Source organism: Nanorana parkeri, unplaced genomic scaffold (assembly GCF_000935625.1).
Source record: "Nanorana parkeri isolate BGI_ZX_2015 unplaced genomic scaffold, ASM93562v1 scaffold90, whole genome shotgun sequence".
NCBI lineage: Eukaryota > Metazoa > Chordata > Amphibia > Anura > Dicroglossidae > Nanorana > Nanorana parkeri.
Genome location: NW_017306358.1, coordinates 1,258,839 through 1,268,557, shown reverse-complemented (window position 1 = coordinate 1,268,557; position 9,719 = coordinate 1,258,839).

Genomic DNA, 9,719 nt, shown 5'->3' with positions numbered 1-9,719 from the left:
ACTTTTAATATGTCATATTAAGATATTAAGGTTACTAGTATTATTACTCAAAATAACCATGGATGAAAATGACTGTATGAAATGCATACAAATCCATCTACAAACTGAACGTTTGATATATGCAGAGACATTTTTATTTCAGCATTGAAGTACTGGAAAGCGTTAACACTTCAACATCACCATAAACTTCACAATTTCCTGGCAACTAATAACCCAGTTTACAAGCATATTGAAAATAACTTTTTAGCTGCCATAAAAAATGACAATATCTATTCCTAAGGCAGGGAGTGAGCTCAGACATCTGCTACCGTGTTTCCCCGAAAGTAAGACACTGTCTTATATATTTTTTGGCTCAAAAAAACACACTAGGTCTTATTTTCGGGGTAGGTCTTACTTTTTTTTTTTTTCATGTACAACAATCCAAAATTAAATCATCCAAAATGGCAAAGTCAAGAATAGGGTGATCAGGGCAATCGGGTGCCGTACCTTTCCAAGAGCAATTTGGTAACCAATCGCTGGCCAGAATGAGCGAAGTGCGCTTTCACTATGAATTCATCACAGGCGTAGTGCATTTGGTATCACTCCGCCTGTGGCAGGAGCCGGCACTATAGAGGAAACATTACATTGGACTATTTTGAAGTGACCTTCTATGAACCCTCCCAAAAATCTATGGAAAGATCTGAAACATGCAGTCTGGAGTAGGCACCCTTCAAAGCAGAGACAGCTGGAGCAGTTTGCTCCAGAAGTAGTAAGCCAACCAACTGTTGAAATCACTTGTTTGCAATGATTGCCAGTTGTGCAACAGAATCAAATTGGGAGTTCTTTTTTTGTAGAAGGCAATCAACTAATGAGTAGGCCACCTTTTGCCTCCAAAACAGCCCTGACCCATTAAAGCATGGATTCCACTAGACCTCTGAAAGTATGCTGTGGTATCCGGCACTAAGCCGTCAGCAGCAGATCCTTTAGGTCATGGAAGTTGTGGGAAAGGGTCTCCATGGATCAGACTTCTTTTTCCAGCACATCTCACAGATGCTCAATTAAACTGAGTTCTGGAGAATTTGGAGGCCAAGTCAACACCTTAAACTAGTTGTTGTGTTGCTCAAACCATACATGAACCAATTTTGCAGTTTAGCAAGGCATATTATCCTGCTGAAAGAGGCCACTGCTCTTAGGGAATACTGTTTCCATGAAGGGGTGTATTTGGTCAGCAACAATGTTTAGGTAGGTGGTACGTGTCAAAGTAACATCCAATATCCATTTGGATTTTTAGTTCTTTAATGTTTTGCTCTTCGCAGAGGACCCAAGGTTTCATAGCAGAATATTGACGATGGTTCCTTGAAAAAAATTTATGTGAGATATGATTCTGTCATTGATAAAATGGTATATCATTACATGAATGCCTCACAGTAATGTCTGTTTTATTTTAATAATTGTTTTAGGTACGCTTTCTAGTTTATTTTAAAAAAACATAAGTTACTTTTAATATGTCATATTAAGATATTAAGGTTACTAGTATTATTACTCAAAATAACCATGGATGAAAATGACTGTATGAAATGCATACAAATCCATCTACAAACTGAACGTTTGATATATGCAGAGACATTTTTATTTCAGCATTGAAGTACTGGAAAGCGTTAACACTTCAACATCACCATAAACTTCACAATTTCCTGGCAACTAATAACCCAGTTTACAAGCATATTGAAAATAACTTTTTAGCTGCCATAAAAAATGACAATATCTATTCCTAAGGCAGGGAGTGAGCTCAGACATCTGCTACCGTGTTTCCCCGAAAGTAAGACACTGTCTTATATATTTTTTGGCTCAAAAAAACACACTAGGTCTTATTTTCGGGGTAGGTCTTTTTTTTTTTTTTTTCATGTACAACAATCCAAAATTAAATCATCCAAAATGGCAAAGTCAAGAATAGGGTGATCAGGGCAATCGGGTGCCGTACCTTTCCAAGAGCAATTTGGTAACCAATCGCTGGCCAGAATGAGCGAAGTGCGCTTTCACTATGAATTCATCACAGGCGGAGTGCATTTGGTATCACTCCGCCTGTGGCAGGAGCCGGCACTATAGAGGAAACATCAGTTATGCGGCTCTGCTCCTTCCGGTGCCGCCTCACTTCCTCTAGCGCTGGCTTCATTGGCACTGCTGATTCTCTCCCGCGGATCTTCAAGTTCCCCATTATGCCACCACCGGCGCTGGGAATGGTCACAACTAGGTCTTATTTTCGGGGTAGGTCTTATATTTTAGCAATTCCCAAAAATAGTACTAGGTCTTATTTTCAGGGTAGGTCTTATTTTCGGGGAAACAGGGTAGTTACGGAATCAAATCTGGATCAAGGTAGTAAATGCATTTGTCTCTGCCAGCTGGATTGGGAGATCTCAACCACATGGGCTTGTCACAGCGTTGATTGCTAATCTGAATTCTGAATTTAAGGTTTGAGTCACCACACAAGGGGACAGAGTACTAAAATAGAATTATTACAAGGTCTCATAGCTTTTCAAATTCCATCTTCAAGGCACTACCAAGAATCAATCAGTTATACAGTAGCATACTGATTCATTCTATAACCATATGAACTTTTACCCAAAAATAATTTGCCACATGATCTAGCTGCCTAGATACATTACTTCCAGTGTCTGGGTAAATTAGGTTGTCCAAATTGGGATAATCCTCTAGTTGGGTGATTCCCAGTGAAAAGGTGTTTTTCTAACAGTGTCAATCCACTGAACCAACCAATCCACTCAAGTTATAAGGCTCATGTATATCAGACCAGACTTCAATACAAGCAGATTCGTGAATAATCCAATCTATGAAGCAAATTGCAGAGCCAGATTCAGCAGATCAAGTATGATTAGATTTTGCTTATTCCCAGGCATGCTGTTATGTTTTTCTTACATTTACATGCACTAAAATACTGCCTATGCCTTGCACTGGTTAGTATCAACCTTCTTTACGTTTGTCCCTATCCCACCCCTACCTAACCACTGAACTGTTACTTTCTTGAATAATTAATTCCCACACAGCTACCACCTTTTGTCCCTCCCTTTTAGATTGTAAGCTCTCATGGGCAGGGCTACATAAATGTTTATGTAGCATTTTAACAACAACATTGGCAAAGGAAACAAGGTTAGGACCTCCTAACCATCTTGTTTTGAATTGTATTGTAACCGTAATGTCTTTCATATATTGTAAAGCGCTGCACAAACTGCTGCCACTTTTCAAAATTCTGTAAATTAATATAAAAATAATAATCATCACTGTAAATAAAACAAACTCCCTTCTCTATGTCTATTAGCATACTTTTACAACACTCCTTTCTCATGTAAAAAAGGAAATATAAGTGTTAGTGATCCCATTACTTGTGGTGTTTTACTGAACACCAGGCAAACAGCTAAACACACCGATGAAATGCATGAAAGGCAACTGTTTTACCTGCCAAGGGATTTATAATTTTATTTATCCAAATTTGAGATTTACACATTTCTGCCACACAGCAAACCCTGTCTGGCAGGGCAGGAGACTTTGTTTTTTGTTTGCTGCTATTATTTAACACTTTCAGTTCTTGTCGCTTCCCCGGTCTGTGACTAGACAGTGAAAGGACAAACAGCAAACTGATGAGCTCATATTTCTGTCACTCTCTCATCCTATTAGCATGACCCTTCAAAGCACATGAGAACAACAGCACAATGGACTTCCTGTCTATGCGGCTTTCCCTCTTTCAGTCTGGGCTCTGTTGTATAGGAAACTGCAAAATGCTGATACCAAGTAATTTTCATGTTGTATTTAAAACAATACATTTAATGATGAGGAAATAATTACACAGATGCATTATTTGTTATCTTTTTTTATTTGCCTAGAGTTTAGCTATAATGTGTTGGCAATTGCAAGTTTTCTAATGGTACTGCAAGCAAGCAGTAATATTAATTTATAAAATGCACACAAACAGTAGGCATTTTGACATTTTTCAAGGGAGTGTTAATAAAAGTCAACATCTTCTATAACCTTAAGACTTTTTTTGCAGAAACAGGTCAAATAACAAGGTAATATAAAACACATACTGTATTATCTTGTATTTCTTCTGTTACTTCAAATCTATATGCCATCATCCATCCCTGCAACTTCGAAGATCTTGCACAGTTGGGAGATCTCACCTGAATATCGCCTGGACCATTCACTTAATTAGCTGCAGTCAGGGTACCTCAGCTACAGATACACACATACCAGCTAATTAGAGACAATTGAGTTCTTTGTAGTGCAGCACAGCTAAAGACTAAAAGCCATGACAGTGCTGCACAGTTCTGCACGCTCATTTGGCACAAAATGAATTAGTTTACCATAACTTTTATTTTTTTATAGTTGATAACAAGGTACAAATTATTAACACTATCTTCCTTCCAGTTGCTTTGTCCATACAATACATGTTAATACCTTAAAGGAGAACTATGAGATGAGTGATTTCCACTCACCTCATAGTTCTAGCCGACCTGTGACAATGAGACTGTCACAGGTCGGCTCAGTAGATCGGGAGGTGAGCGAACACATACCAGGTTCGCTCACCTCTCGATCCTGTTCGCTCACCTCTCCCCGCTCCGATCTGCAAGCGCTGACTGGCGGAACGGACAGGGGAGGGGGCGGGTACAGCTGGCTCTGCCTCTAGATAGGCAGAGCCAGCTGTCACTCACGCAGCTGGGCGGATCCCGTCATCTACGTCGGGATCCGCTCCGGCTGCGGCGTCTCAGTATACCGCGAGCTGTAGCTTGCGGTATACTGAGCTTAGGGTAACGGGAGGACGCTAGTTTGTGTCCTCCCGTTACCCTAAGGAGAACTATGGGGAAAAACACTGACCCCATAGTTCTCCTTTAAAAAAAAATCATTAAAACACGCCAAAACACATTTAAACTCATTTAGGTCTGCAGTACTTTGTCCATGTAATTGTTCTACACAGTACCACAATGGTAAATGTAAAATAGCCCAAAAGTGTTTTTTCCATTGTTCAGAATCTGGTTTTGATATATAATTTCCATGTTTTCAAATATGTTTCCATTTACTTTAAAATGGCTTATATCCAGCTTTAAATGGAGCACAATACTTTTCTGTGACTAAAGTTATTTTAGGAAGTTTGTACTGGACCATCAGTTTAGTGACTCTTCTACACAGGCCTACATACGGCAATATGTTCATTGAACATCCCATATTACACACAACTTTTTTTTCCCATCTTTCAACAAATATATGACTAATATATGCCACATAATGCAGTTTTATTGCCATTTCTTGATACCTACCTTGATAATTGGTACCTTCCCACTGATGACTAAATTGAAAGAATTCAGGTTTAATGTTTCCAATCCCCTACATTTGCTATACTAGGCAAAAGTTTACTACAATTATTTATTTTATTGGATTTGGACAATTATTCAATTAGGCACTTTATATGGTGGCTAACTCTTTAGTTATCTCTTCAATGTCTGTATAACTGGAGGTCTGACAGGGGTGTGTCCACATACCTTGTGCCAAAAGGCATCCCTCTTTCTCTTTTCCAAATTTTAGCAGGCATGTCTACAGCCTATTTCGGCAAGAACCCAAAAATGTTCAGATGTTATTAATAAATGTGCGTACAATAAATATAAGGGTCAAGTTTATTTTGTCTTCTGGGTTATGTTCATGCCAGCGTTATAGACAATTATAGTAATTAAATTAAAATACAAGGCAAGTTAACATACTGAAAACATGCACGCATATATACAAAATTATCACATTTATTGCCTTATTTTTTAGCAGTTTAGCACTGAGTTCCTGATTTGGCCATATTCTAGCTAGGGCATGAATATCACTTACTCCTCCCAGCAAGACTACATTTTCCATCAGCCCATTATAACAGTAATAATACCTGTAAGGCAGATTGAGCCCATAGAGAAGAGCAGAACTCAGAAATACTGACAGGACAAACAGGTATGAAATACTGGAAGAAAACAAATATTGTGAAATACACAGTTATGTTTGAAAACATGGATTTTGTCTGGAGATACAATTTAATGTGGTTTGGTAGTTTTCTAATGAAAAAATCATTATGTTCTAAAATAATTCTGCAAAATGTGACTTTCTAATGGCTGCCAGTTGTATATGCATAAACACACACGTCTGTTTGCAACCTATGTGGCCTGCTGCTAGGTTGATCTGCCCCAGGGAATTGTGATGAGGGATGGGGCATGAAAACATTTTTTTTCTAGTGCCAGAAGGTAATGCTGGAGTGGCTGCATTTTGCTGTCTGTTTTAAGCTGAAAAAAAAGAAGGGTGGAAAGAAACTCTACAATTATGACAGATGTAGATTTATTATACAGTTCCAGGTTGAAAGGACTGAATTCCACAGCTGATTTCTACATACAAATTATTGACAGTAAGCAGGAGAAAAAAAAGATGCTAGGCAACAAGTATTACTCATTACTCAATAGCCACACAGAGATAAAAACAATGAATTCACAAATACTGGTGCTGCAAGTTTTACCAAAAATAGTTTCTTATATCTATGGCAAGTGAAGTAAATAGCCCCAGATTTATGGTACATGGTACGTACACCTCTGTGAATCTGTCTAAAACTGACAGAACTGGGGCAAAAAAAAATATGTACTAGCAAATTAGTAATTTTACATAACTGGTTTCTAATTTCTATTGTCAGGAAAATTACATTAATTCTAATAATAAACATTATTGGATAAAATCAGAGAGACAATCACACAAGCAGGAAATTACATTTCTGGGAGCATTTGGTGCCCCGTTCCCTCAAGGTTGCCATATTGCATTGAATATTTAGAAAAGTTCTAAAAAATTACAGCAGCTGTAGATTGAAATGGAAAGGTCATTTTTTAAATTAATATTAGCTACTTCAAGACCAGATTGCTATATCTCTTTATTACCAGGTCAATTAGCGTTGTTGAAAATAACTTCTTCAACACTGTACCCAAACTAATTTTATATAATTGTTTTTAGACAAATAGAGCTTTCAGTTGGTGGTTGTTAATACGTTTTTAATAAACACTGGATTACTTTTATTGGATAATGGCCCACAAATATCAAACAAAATATCTTTCCCTTACTTTGTTATGAAATATATAAAAAAAATTTGGGACTCTTTATTTAAAATTTTATTTAACCATTTTGTGAACAGGTAGAGGTACAAGTACCCCTTACTCATCCACAAGGGGTGGCCGCATCTGGATGCCTCTTTATTGCAAATAAGCCCCCCTGCCTGCAGATCCCCACAACCAATGCCCCAGGGCTTGTGGGAAAGAGGTCCTTGTCCCCCATCGGCACGGGGACAAGCTGCTTTTCCAGAGGGGACCCTGGAAAAGCACCCTCCCAGTGCCGAGGGCATGAGGCCTGGTATTGCAGGGAGGGGGGGGTGCTCGCACATCCCCCCTTTCCTGCTCTTCCTGTCTCTGAGTGATGATGTCACCCCCGAACTCCCATCTGACGCTCTCCTGTCTGGCCATAAGAGGGAGCCTGGGAGTAGTGAGCAACGTTCCAGAGTCTGCCCAGGCACGGAAGGAAACACAGATGAGTAAAATGGCAGCCAAGCCAGAATGCTGCAAACCAGTAAAGTCAGGGTGGAACCCTGACAGTCTCAAACTAAAGTCGAATCTAAGTGACACACGTCAATGCAACCTGAATTTGCCCATTGACACCAGCCATAAGGTGTCTATACATATTAGAAAACATTGGCAAGATCTGGCCTTTTTTGGCAGGACTGAAAAATGTTCCTATGTTTTTCAGGCCCATACACTGCCCTGGTTACTGTTCCCTGCCCTAACCTTGTTTGGGAGAAAGTTGATTAATATTGTTTCAAGTGAGACAGCTGACCTCCACTGCATATCCATTCTCCAACCTCCATAGTTACAAATATGCAATTTTGCCCACTGCAAAATTTGTTGTCTGTATTGAAATCTTTCATTAAAAGATGTTTGTCACATGTGTGTGTCTCCAACTAATACCTGTAGACAGCTTACCCGGTAACTCTCCCTGACTATTCAAAAAAGACATTTGATGTTACATTTCAATATAATTATAGAGTAATATGTAAGTGTTTCGCGGGATACAAGCTAATTATTGTCTTTTAGTTAGTGTCCAAAGATAAACATTACATAGAAGAAAATAACAATTTTTATAAGGTATGAATATTTGTAAAGCCGGTAACCACCTGATTCACTAATTAAGGATTTTGTTGTATTATCCTGCAAAAGAACCTAAGCGGCGAGCAACAGCTCAGATTAAACATTCATGTGAAGACATATTTTATAAAGGATAGACAGGACAGATATAATAGAAATGGAAATTTAAAAAGCAAACATATTATACATGATAAAAAATAGTAGACAACATTTCCAAAGTTAAGTCTGTGTATTCTGGTGCTTACTGGGAGGAACAGTCAAGGTTGCTGGGTCTGTGTTGTGTGGTATAGGCCTGTAGATAGACAAATGAGAAGATATAATGAGATAATGGTCATAGAAGTGACATCGGTATGAAAGCTTCAGCACTCCAAAACACGAATATATATTTTAACTATGGTTGATGCAATTCTATTAAACTGTATCAGGTGGATTGCCATTACATTTACAATTTCTGCACTGACCCACTCATGACTTAAATAGACACTAAATTCAGGAGCTAAATCTTAAAAATGCATTCAAGTTCCTGAACTACTAATAGAAATGTAACCTATTTGTAGACTTGTAACCTCGAAAAAAATGTGTTTGCATCAGATTCATTTGGATTTCCTTGTTTGTTTCTCAAATTTCGGATACAAAATTTGATTCTCTTTCTTAGTTTACTCATTTGTATAGAGATTTTAGTTCATCACAGGAGTGAGCTTGGAGCGGTGGCTACTTTACAACACACACAGGGACCATGGTGAACAAAAGTAGCCACAATCCAGAAGGAAGGATAGTGTTAGCACCAATTCAGAGAGGATTTGAGGATCTACACAGGAAACCAAATCAACAGGCTCAGAGCACAGGAAGCATCTGGTATTTAAAGCCTGAGATAACTGCAGATCTTCTACAGCTGGTTGGCAGGTGGAGCCAACGTGTCCATAAGGAGAGTTGCAGAGTACACAAACCTGAACTAGAAACCAAGTCCTTGCAGTGGCTGAATGGCTAGGTCTGTGCACTGCCGTGCCAGAGACCCAGGTTCAAACCCTGAACAGGAGCTGCTCAGAAAGGCACGTGACAGGGATAAAGAAAGTGAAAAATTCCTTTCCTGTTCTTTAGCACACTAATGGTCCTATTATCCTACAGATTTACACAAAAACGGCAGAGGGAAGGGGTGAGGGGGCTATATTTAATGCATTGTGATTTGCAATACCAGATAATATTTATTGGTAAATAAATATTTGCATTAAGAAATTATAGAGTTTATACCAAATTATCTGGTGTTAATCTATAACGCTGTTCGGCTATTCACTTCATGCTGGTACGGCTGATTTCAGCCGTATATCGGCTGGAATCAGCCGTACATTGGGTGGCTTCACGTGGCTTTGCTCAGCATGTTCGGCCGACCCGAAGTGCAGGAGGAGTTCGACTCAGCCGATCTAACCTCTGGCAGGCTACTCGCTGCTGTTCGGTCTATTCTTATAGATACCGAACAGCAGTGAGTGAATAGCCGAATGACACTTGTAGGCAGTTGCCAGTGACAGGGCAGTCTAGCTGGCT